The 11504-nt window shown below is 37.5% G+C and overlaps 1 protein-coding gene across 1 annotated transcript in view; it reads left to right on the top strand.

The window, feature by feature from the left end:
• The first annotated feature begins 5804 nt into the window (after positions 1-5804).
• HAPLN1 (hyaluronan and proteoglycan link protein 1) overlaps positions 5805-11504 on the top strand; it is a 62171-nt gene continuing 56471 nt past the window's right edge. Inside the window, exon 1 of the mRNA XM_006913198.1 lies at positions 5805-6084. The gene's annotated coding sequence lies outside the window, so the exon portion shown is untranslated. The remainder of the gene's footprint in view (positions 6085-11504) is intronic.

Here is an 11504-nt window from a genome sequence, read left to right as displayed (position 1 = left end):
GGCTAGTCTGTGAAAGGAAGTATTCAAGATAAATGCACATAAGGTTATTTCCACATACACTGTTCAAAGGTTCTTCCAAAACTCTTTTACTTCCCCAGTGCTTAAAATAAACCATAAGTGGGCTTTCTAATGACCTTATTGCAAAACAAGAGTGTGTGTGTGTGTGTGTGTGTGTATGTATGTATGTATGTGTATGTATGTATGTGTGTGTGTGTATAAATATATATATATATACATACACACACACTGCCTAGTGCCTGCCTAAAACTTGGATGTAAGGAGAGAATTAATTCTGTACTTCTGGTGATATGAGGAAAAAATTAGATTTTACCTATCAAGTTTAGCATAGACTTGCATATAAAATTTCAAAAATATCCAGCAGTTTATTTGAAATTATTTAAGTCAACATTTACTAAGAGCCCTGTTGTTCTAAGTATACGTTAATATTCTCTTCTAGTCTTCTGATAGAACTGTCCCTGAGCTTGGCACTTGACTAATCTCTCCATTTTGAAATTCTTCATAGGCTTTTGATACAACACATTCCTGTCTTTCTTTCCATCTTTCTGACAATTCTAGACTACTTTCTTTCACTTTTAAATAATCAAAGCCCTACACTTTGGTCTCTCCTGAGTAGTCCTGCCCTATGCCAACTTTGATGCATTACCTAATTCTCACCCATTTTACCCTAAGGACAATATATAAATCACTCCAGCTCAATTAAACTTGACATTCTTTTCTCTGAGGGTTCTAAGAAAAAAACAGCAAGAAGAAAAAACAATAAGGACTACGTTTCCCGATCTAATTGATTTAAATTAAAAATACATAAATTCAAGAGAAAAAAACAATATTCGAGTGGCTGATATTGTAATTCTAAGACAATAACCTTATTTTGTTACTAAGCTTAACCTAGTTTTTCAAAAGAGTAAAACATTTTACCTCTGTTGATTGCCATTTGTACAATTACACATCAGCCAAGCATGAAAGAAAAATATGTAGTATGTTTCTTTTAATTCTATGAGATCAATAACAATGACAAAATTATTAATCAACCTTTGATGATTTATTATTTATGCCATTGGATATTAGGAACAAAATTCTCTGAACTAGATTGTTCAATAACTACCTTTCTTTATTTGTTTTATTTTTTCTCCTGAATATAAAGAATCTTATCATCATCTTCAACAATAGTAATAAACATTGTTTGATCATCTTCTAATACCAAGGCTGTGTGCTGGAAGCTAAAATTAGAAAGATATAATATCACCTTTCAGAGAGCATACAGAACTCCTGATTTTAAAAAATAAAAAACATGAGAAGCAAACAAAATACAAGGCAGTACAAGAGTGCCAAATGGGTGTTCTTAACAGTAACATGGAATTGTGAAGGAGGAAGATTTCTAATATTAGGACAATCAAATACAGCATGACAAAGGTGATAGAACTGAACCTGGGCATTACGGAAAAATGAGTAAAATCTAGTTAATATTGAAATAGACATCAATTTATTGAAAAAAAATGAAGAAAGGTTCTGGGCATTCTGGAAAAAAAAATACGTTAAGAGAACAAAACATTACAAGAAAAGTGCTGTGAAACCAAAACCAAACAACGAACAAGCAGGGGGATATGCAGGTTCTTACTGCTCAGGAGTTTGGGGTATTTATCACATGGCATGAGATTCCTATGGTCTCGCTAGCTTCTGAAACAGCTCTGCTTTTAACATTTGAAAATTTATTACCTAATTATTTCATTTGCCCTTTTGAAGAGTCTCTCTGCAGGACACTTTTTGAGAGCGAGAGTAAAATAAGCCCTTGGAAAGTCGTCCCCCACCCATTGCATTAAAAGCAAAATAACCTTTTATCAAATGCTTTGTGACCATTTAGAATATTGAATTTGTATTTTAATCATGGAGTTCAACAAGACTATAGCCAGTGGGAATGACTTAATTACAAATGATGTCTTTCTCATGGTTATGCTGGCAATCTCAAGGGATGCTTTAATGAAGTTCTGAACCCTCAGACAGGAAAGGTCAAATGGCTTTTCTCCCCCAGTACCTCAAAGTGCACATAGCTGCCACCTTTATCCTAGCAGATGTTCAACCAGGTACAAAATTAGCCTGAGGCAAAAATTCCAGGAAACACAAATTCACAGGGAAGGAGTTCTCTGGAATTTAGTGGATAATAGAGTAGCCTCTTTCAGAGTTGGAAGAGGAGATGAATTTAGATAATCTTCATTTGAATATAAATGTAAATTTCATTAGGAGTGTAATATGCCAGGAGGAATACCATTCTGCTTGCAAATTTATTACATATTAAAGATTCATGATATTTTAGATCAATATTCTTTAAATGTTGATAGTGTTCCTGCTATGTTTATAGTATGCACATATTTAACTTTGTGTTAGGTTAAGCCAGATGAAATTGCCTTTTGGGCAGGTCAAATATGGTTGAATATTCCATTTTATTTGGTTCCCAGTTACTCAAATTGTCATACAATTAGCCAAAGAATGCAAAGTTACATTTTATAACACCATTTTGATCTAATTTTCATTCTTAAAAAATACTTTTGTAGTAAGCTAAACAAAACCTTTTCAAAATGTGTGGGTATATTTATTATCCATTATCTCTAAATTTCTGTTTGCTTTTAAAGAACTGGCCTTGATTTTCAATTTGGATTTTTAGGCTTTGTATCTAGCACTAGCCAGGTAATTTAAGGTAAGAGCTGACATGAATTTTAAGCACATGTCATTCTAAAAATTAATAATGAAGAAAATATCTGGGTTTTCTTGAAACTAAAAAAAGCTGGTCATCCTATCTCATCCAAAACAAAAACAAAAACACCTCAATATTCAATAAAGGATGAGTTTCCATACTAATTAATATTTTTAATAATTAGAGGAAATCTTTATATACAGAATACTCTTTGATATGGTTTTCCTTTGAAAAGATATGTCTTTAATTTTTTTTACAACATACACCTTTGTAAAATATTTAGTCATGAAAATAGATTCATATTTTATTTACTCAAAAAAAATTTTTTACCAAAGCTTATAACTTAGCACTGATGCATAATGATAATTAATGACTGGTCAAATTAATGCGTACCTCTGTAAAGCGCTATTTAGCTGAATGCTAATTAATGAAACACAAAAATCTTTTTAAAAGACTCTTAAACCTAATTCCAATGTAAATTTTAAATAGTAAGCAACGTGAACTCCAAAAAAAGAACGAAAATGTATATAATAACTAAATTATATTTAATTTAAGTGAAAAACACTTAAAACACACTATTGACAGCTTAAGTACTTGTGATTAAAAATACTGGAGATCTTCTAACAAAGACTAGTAAGGAGGCAACTTGGAAGGGGAGATGGGAAATGGGAGTGGGAGAGGATTGACAAGACAACTCTTGTCAGGAACAGCAGAGGTAAGTAGCTGTCATGATTTCTGGAAGCCCATCTCAATTTGTGTTCTACCTGAAACAAACAAACAAAGAAAATTTTAGTGTAACTTCCTGTACTTTGACTAAACTGCAAAACAGACGGTTTTGAGTGGTTAACGAACAATTTCCGAAGAGAATGCACTGCATTCTCTTAATTCTCTTGTGTATAGAACAGACACAAGATAAAGGAACAAGGGCCCATCCATGGGCCAGCTGATTTGATTTACTCCCCAGACAATTCCTAGAAATTAGGTTTTTAAACTGAGGGAACATGATCTGTATTTCAACTATCTCTGTATGATAACATAACCACACACCATCAACCTCACCACCTTTATGGAGCTTTAATATAAAAATTGTAGGGTATTTGTTTGTAAGCCTAATTCTTTTATGTTTCTTAAAGTGCCATCCTGAACATTTACAAGAAATTGCATAAACATTTTTTTAATAGTTAAAAAGCAGACATGTATCTTACTTGTACTGGCAGTTAATATGGGGGCCTACAGTGTAACAGCCGTCTCAATAGCCACGAAATTAACGACATAAAATTGCAAAACCTTCAGCGGCCTGTGGGAAGAAACAGAAAAAAATGAAAAGAGGCATCTTGCTCGGGTTTTGAAATTACAAGGAAGGTGTTGAACTGCCTGTTGGCGGATTCGTTTTTAATTATTTCATTTTGAATATAACTGTCTTCATTCAGTGAGGGTTTGTTGAGTGTTTGATTTGTCTGGAATAAAATCTTTCCAAGAGGCACATGTTAAATTACCAAAGACTCGAATGGCAAGGGCAAACCTGGGCGCATGAAATGGTGAGATAGGTCTAGAAAAAGTGGAAGGATTTTTTTTTTTTTTTTTTTAATCTCCTTCCCGCCTCTCTCCAAAGAGGAAGCCGCCTCCGCGGATTTGGATTTATCTTTAAGACAATAGCGCCTCTCGCCGCCTTCCGCACAGCTCAGATCGCGTGCCTGATCCCTGAGCGCCCCTGCCTCACCTGACCCCCTGCTTCACTAGTTCACCTGTCCCACAAGTCACCTTCCCCACCGGCGTCCATGCCTCACTGGTCGGCGTAACTCACCTGCGCCCCTGTCCCACTGACGCCCCTCCCCTACTAGCTCTTCTGCCCACGAGAACCCCTGCCCGGTCAATCCAACGCTCCGTCATCAGTTCGCTGGCCCACCAGGCTCCCTACCCCACCGGTCCCCCTGCCCGACCAGCGCCCCAGCAGCGGCAGTTGTGATGACCCCCGTGGGGCCTGTGCCTGCTCTAGAACGGCTGGTGAGAGCCGGGGGCGCGCTCGCTAGTCCCTGGACTTCCCAGCGCCACGTGCCCGCGGTGCCCTGCACTCCCCCCGAAACCCCCCGCCTCTCCCGCCCGCCAGCCAGCGTCTCGCCTCCTCCCTGGCTAGGGGCCCCTCGGGCTTGTTTGCTTGTCCTCATCCCCAGGCCAGTCCGCTCTCTCCTCCCGGCTGCTTCAACAGCCGTTTGCTTCCTGCGGTGTGTTTCTTTTTTCCCCTCCTAGGCTTCATCAAAGGTGGCTCTGTTATTGAAATATGAAGCCATTTCCTCTCCAAAACCCTTGGTTACTCAAGGCGGGAATCAATGGACCTATATACTCTCCCAAGAGTTATAAATAAATGTCTATTTGTTCAGGAGGCGTTTTCCCGCGTGTCTCCAGCATCTTCCCCAGTGGTTATTTTAGGGTGGGTGGGTGTGGGTGTGTGTGTGTCTGCAAGCGCCCTGTGCCCATCTGGTTCTAATCCTGGGTATGAATCTATAAGCCAGCTCCACCCATCCCGTCCGCCCCTCGCATTCCTTACTCCATAAATAAATCCAGGTTTTTTGAGCTCTATCATCCAGGAGTACAATAGCGATTGTTTGTTAACGGAGGTTCAAACCCAATATTGATACCGAGTCCAGTAAAAAAAGAAAGAAAGAAAGAAAATATGCTTCTGGCAATTTAGGTGGAAGGGCACCTCCAGTTTTGGAAGCTTTCTGTGCTGTCGTCATAATTGCCTCTACCTGGTTACTGTGGATTTACTATGGGGAGAGGGAAGCAGGAAAGCCAGGACCTTTCCTACCGTTGGATTTTCCTTTCAAGCACAGGCTGAACAGCAAAGTGAAAATTCACTGTCCTGGTGTGTCTGCCTCACACTGCTGGCCCACGATCATTCCACAAATCCCTTGCCCCAGCCTCTCTAGACACACCCTAGGGTGCAGGAGGTGTGGTGTGGGTAGGGGCTCGTGATTGTAGCTGCCGCTTTCCCCTTACGGGATCTGAGCAGAAGGGAAAGTCATCTAAGAGCTGCTGTTTCACAAGGTCGGGGCATAGAGCTGCCCCTCCCTTCTCTGAAGTTTGCATGAAGTGCACGTTAGGCTGTAATTAGGGGATCTGGGAGGAGAACTTTCCTGGTGACGCTTTGCTTTTCTTCTGCTCATGGTGAGAAAGTGCCTCCTTCTTCCCAAGACCAGGACCTCTGCCATCCAGTGCCACAAAGAGACATTCTGCGCGCACACACACTTACACCCGCGCACACACACTTGCCCAGAGACAAACTTAAGGTGAGGGCAAAGAGCTCTAGCTTCACTTGATCTCCAGCTCCAACTTCAGCAAGACTTGAGAGCATCTGAACTTCTGGATTTCGGGACAAGGTAAAACTTCCACAAATTTTTTACTATTTCCATCAAACCTTGATGTTTTTAACATTTCAGAAAGCAATGCATATCATGATATATGTATACGTTAAAGCAGATTTTCTTTAATTTTCTTTTGAGTTTAACATAACATCTCAACTTTCTTTAGGATTCATATTGTCAGATTAAACACTGTATTGCCATAAACAAGCTCAGTCTAGAAACAGGGCAAGGACTAACTCTACTATCCTGGCTTTTGCATGTGCTACAATAAATCTGGTAAATGCATGGTTTCTAAGCGATAGCTTTTCCATCCGTGCTTCAACAGGCATTTTTATAACACCTGAGATGAAAAAAAAAGAATAGAATAGGCTGAAAGAAATGCTGAGGAATGGGACTGTCCATTCCAGATTTATGAATTTTGTTTTAGGGACTATATAGGTTTGTGTGAAAAAAAGAAAGCTACTGTAATCATAGATAATACCTGTTAGATTGATCACCTTTGAAATATTACTGATTTTGGTCCAGGCTTCTGTTAACTGAAATTAAGATAATAGAATTATGATGCATTTCATATATATAATCACGTTGGTGGATAATTTTAATGTGCTGAAAAAAATTTTGTCATAGTCATTAAGGTTATTTTTTAAAGTTGGTTTAAGGAATTATTTATATGTTGAAACTGTTCACCACCCTAAGCAAATCTGAACTCTTTGGGGGCTTAAATGAAGTTGTTTTCTTCCATTGACTATAACTGTTGTGTTCAAAATAAGATGGTTTATTGTTTTGCAAATAAGTTATTTTCATTTATCACTGGAAAAAATACACAAAGTGGTCAGTACAGTTGGGAATTTTTAGGGTGGAAAGTGTTTCTGTACATGTTCCAGCGTGATGTCATAAAATCAAACATACTGGCTGGCTTCTTGGAAGCTAACGGTTCTTGAGAAATAAAGCCTGTGAATTAATTTCTAAGTGAAATGTAATATTTATTCATTACAAATGTAGTTTCTGGTAACCATTTCTGTGATTATTTCAGTGTACTAAATTTGCAGTAATTTTATACATACTTCACTGACTTCAATATTCTAATGGATCATAAAATGGGAATATTGTTCTACCAAAAATGTATCATCGTAGTTCTCTCTGGATAACGTTTAATGTAATATTTCTTAATCTTTACATCAGTTTTAACTTTACATTCATTTATTTCACCAATAAAGAAGTTTTTCCTTCCATTTATTAAAATAGAAGTTATGCCAAAGGCCTGTTGAACATTTAAGTTTTAGTCTCTAGTTACTATTGGGCTATCTGTTCTTATTAATTTAATTGTTTAAGCTAAGAGAATGACTTTACATTTTTGGTAACTGCTTTCACAAAATTGGAAACAGCTTAAAAATAGGAAAACTAGATAAGGACAAGTAATTTTGCTTAAATTTAACTAAATGAACAAGAGAAAAGCAACAGCCTATTGAGACCCCTGGTCCCCAGGAAGAGCATACCCTGAGTCCAGTATTTCAGATAGGAGTGTTCAGAAGTCCTGGCTGGGCTTTCTATGAGAAACAAGAAAGAGAGGAATATCATGTTCTTATAAAGTGAGTTATTTATTGTTAGCAAGGCTCTGTCTCTTAGAGGAATGACTGACGCTATAATTTAGAAGTACTGAAGAGACTTTCACAGAGAAGAATCAATTCATTATATCTCTAGTGGTTTCACTTCCTTTTCCTTCCTCTGGGAGCAAGTAACACATCCAGGATAAATACATTTGGAGTATACAGAGTATGAGTAGATGGTCTGCTAAACAGACCTGCCTTTTTAGCACCCTGGGTGTGGAATATTGGCATTTTCTGAGTAGTTGAAGAAGTCTTTGAACCTTTAGGTAGCACTGTGCTTCATCTTTGAAAAGATAAACAAGAATCAAAGTCAGAAAATAACTCTTCTTTTCAGAAAATACTAGTACTAGCTTTGCCCTCATTTCTTTTGCCCCTTGCATGTTTTATTTTCCGGATTACATTTTTAAGATAATGGTATTCCACCAATTAGCATTCCAATGAAATAAATGCAAAGCAAATTTGAAAATAACTTTTACTTTACAGTCTATTGTTGCCTCTAGTTAATTTTCCGATAGTCTGGATTCATTATTAGTAACTATGGTACTCTGTACATGTTATTTAAACAGTCGGTTTTTTTAAGGTAGCAAAATGTAGTTAGGGGGAAATGGGGAGGACTGGAAACTTGAATATTCTTAGGATTTTAATCAATAGTGTGTAAGGGGGATTAGAGGAAGCAGCTGGTTAAATAAATATGAGGCGTAGAGTGGACGTGATGGTCTAAATTAATAATGCAGCTCTTTATTTACACCATGAATGGGAGGGTCTGTGACAGTTAAGTGTGTAAAGCACGGTCCCTAGGTGCCACCTAGTGGATGAGTCAAAGAAAGCTTTCTCACCAGTCATTAAAAAATTCGGAGATTTCCATTCTGTTGACATTGAACTCTAACTACACACCAAGACACTGGAGTAGGTACTCAGAGTAGAAAATACAGCAAGTGACTTTTATATAATTTAAAAGTCAAGGCACCACTTAACAGTTGATTAAATTCCTGGTGGTTACATTTAAAATCAGTTTACTCTTTACTGGGTAATTTACCGTCAACTTTCTGCCTCCATGAAAATACAGTTAAATAGCCATAACTTGCTTCTAATATAAGATTTGTTTTTTGCAGAGAAGTCATGGCCTAGTTCAAAAAAGAGTGCGGAGAGTTTGATTCTTGAATCACTGTTTTTTCAATTGGAAATAAATCTCAAGAGTAAATAATTCCTAGCTTAAAAGGTTAGCACACAGATACTAGCATGTATTATTACATATGCTTTAATTTTTCCTTTAATATACAAAGATAATAGTAAAAATCGCTTTTGGGTAGTGAGGTACTTTTTACAAAAGATTGCTTTCAAATTCTAATAATTATCACATAGAACAACTTCTTCTATACCTGTTGTTTATCTGTAGTCTTGAAGTAGAAATGTTGCTTCCATTAAGTTGACATAATAGAAAAAAAAAAGTCCTAGACAAGAACAATCATAAAAAAAGCCAGTGTTTCAAAGAAGCATCAGGTTGTCACAGAAGATTAATTCATCAGAACATTGCACTTGAGAGTTTTGAAAAACTTTTCTCTAGGAGATATACGAATTATTGCTCAAATTGGCTTTTTGCAAGATGTATGACTTAACAGCAACCATGTTCAGCACATCAGCATTAATCAAGACAAGTTCCAAAATTCAGATTGGAAGGTAAAATACCTCAGACAGAAAAAAAAAAAAAAATTAATCTGTTATTCGCTGAGCTATAACCCACAAATCGAGTTAGGCCTGCTGGTGTGGAATGGAAGTTTTCTATTTAGGGAACTTTGGTTTTGTGTACAGCAGTGAGACCTACATGGCGAAAGAAAAAGGGCAGCTCGTTAAGTCTTTTTTCATTAATGCTGCAAAATTATAGCCTGAATTGATCAGAGGTGATGGCTGGAAACACTAACAACCATGCAAAATAAAACATATTATCTTAATTTGTATTTCCAATAAGTCATTATCCACCGGAAGCAAGACATTCTGTTGACAATTTCATCTGATCCTCCTTGTGATTTAGAATGATTCACAGACTCGCGCTAGTGAAAGAGCTAGTGAGAGATTGCCTAAAAGTCAGAGGGCCGAAAGTAGACATTTAGTCATGGAAAGGAAAATTGTTACAAGAAGTTTTCATGATTTCAGATGATTTAATGATACTATTCAAGAACAAACTTTATAAGAGAGAACAGCAAGCTCTCTGAAATGGTCTGATGCTACTGGGTTCTTGGCTATATTGTAATAGCTCCACATAATGGCTTCTCCTGGTGATGGAGACCAGCAGGGGGCTGGCTGGTATTGAAGAGCTCTTAGTTATGTTCAGATTAAAGCCAGGATTTGTTTAAAATACCAAATGTCGCTGGACTATTTTGAGCTTCTATTCACTGTTCTATAGCTTAACAGGGGGTGAGAGAGTGATACCTGAAATGGGGTTACTGCTAGAAGGTCAGGGGGCTTTGCAAAACAAAGCAAAACAGAAATAACAAAGCAAACTTACAGAGCAAAAATCACTTAGAAAACATACTGACGTTCAGGGATCGGTTCTCAGTCTTACAAAGCAACAGAAATTTCCCCTTTTGTCCAAAGAACACAATTTACTTGATTGGTTACTGTATTCCAACTACATTTACAGTATTAAATAAAATCCAATTAAGTTAAATACATTCAGATTCTGATTTTTGTTAAACTTTTCACAAAATTTTATGGATAATATCTTGGCACCATTTCCACCTGTGCTATGTGAATTTTTCTCATTTTGACTCTTTTATTTTGAATTTGGGGATTATCTCATTTCACCATTCATGCTTCCATTTGCTCCTTCAACAAATAATTACTGAATACTTGCTATTTGCCAGTCACTACATGCTGGGTCCTCACTTTATACCATGAAAATTTGTTCTAAAAAAATCAGAAAGTCAAAATTAATAGTAACAAATCAAAATGTTATAAGTTCCTGAGATACACTTTGAGTAACAGAAACAACCGAAAAGTTCTAGCCTCATAGTTTTCGTATTAAGAGATTATTGAGCACGCATCTTTAAAATCATTTTCCCTTGTTTGCCATCTCCTAGCTGAGTGGATAAGAGCTTTGTTTCTTGGTTGTGTGGGCACAGATGGGCCTGGGAGGGTAGCTCTGATACTCCAGAACCCCAGGAGGCCAAGTATTTGTCTACTCGGATGGACAGGAAAAGCAAAAAATCATTTGCCCACAGTTGCTGTCCACAGGTTTGCAGCTAAAATTCAGATTGAGCCCAGAATGATTTAGTGCTTACCGGTTGCCACAGGCACCATGCTGGGGGATGCAGCAGAGCGATTGGCTTGTGAAGTTCTCAAGCTAGTGGGGAAGACAGATGGAAGGCACGTCATGAATCACTAGTAAAATTTGCCAAGTAGGTGCAGTTTGTCTTCCCAGTCTCCTGGGTCTTTTTCCTTTGTACTTATCTAAACTTCTCCCCACCCCACCTCATAAACTGAAACTCCTGTTCTCCACCCTTCAACCCAAAAGATCTGATACTTCTGTGGTTTATTGATTTCTTGACCGAGTGATTACCCCTAAGTGTGAATGAGTTTCACTCAGGCATTTACATTTCAAGCCTTTTATCTCTTCAAAGTAAATGTTTTGTTTTCTGTAAAAAGAATTTCAAATATCTGAAGGCCTTGACATCCTTTACACCAAAGGATGTAATTACGCTGATTTAGTCTTCCATGGTCTTCAAACTCTCAGTGATCCCCACTCCAGCCTGAGTCCAAAGGGATTCCCTCAAGGCCTGTTTCCAGAAACTTGATGGACCTTGGGTCCTGTTAATCACTGGCTCCTTTTAG

The sequence above is a fragment of the Pteropus alecto genome, unplaced genomic scaffold, assembly GCF_000325575.1.
Source record: "Pteropus alecto unplaced genomic scaffold, ASM32557v1 scaffold20, whole genome shotgun sequence".
NCBI lineage: Eukaryota > Metazoa > Chordata > Mammalia > Chiroptera > Pteropodidae > Pteropus > Pteropus alecto.
The sequence above is the reverse complement of the archived record's forward strand: the minus strand, read 5'-3'. Positions and strand labels throughout refer to the sequence as shown.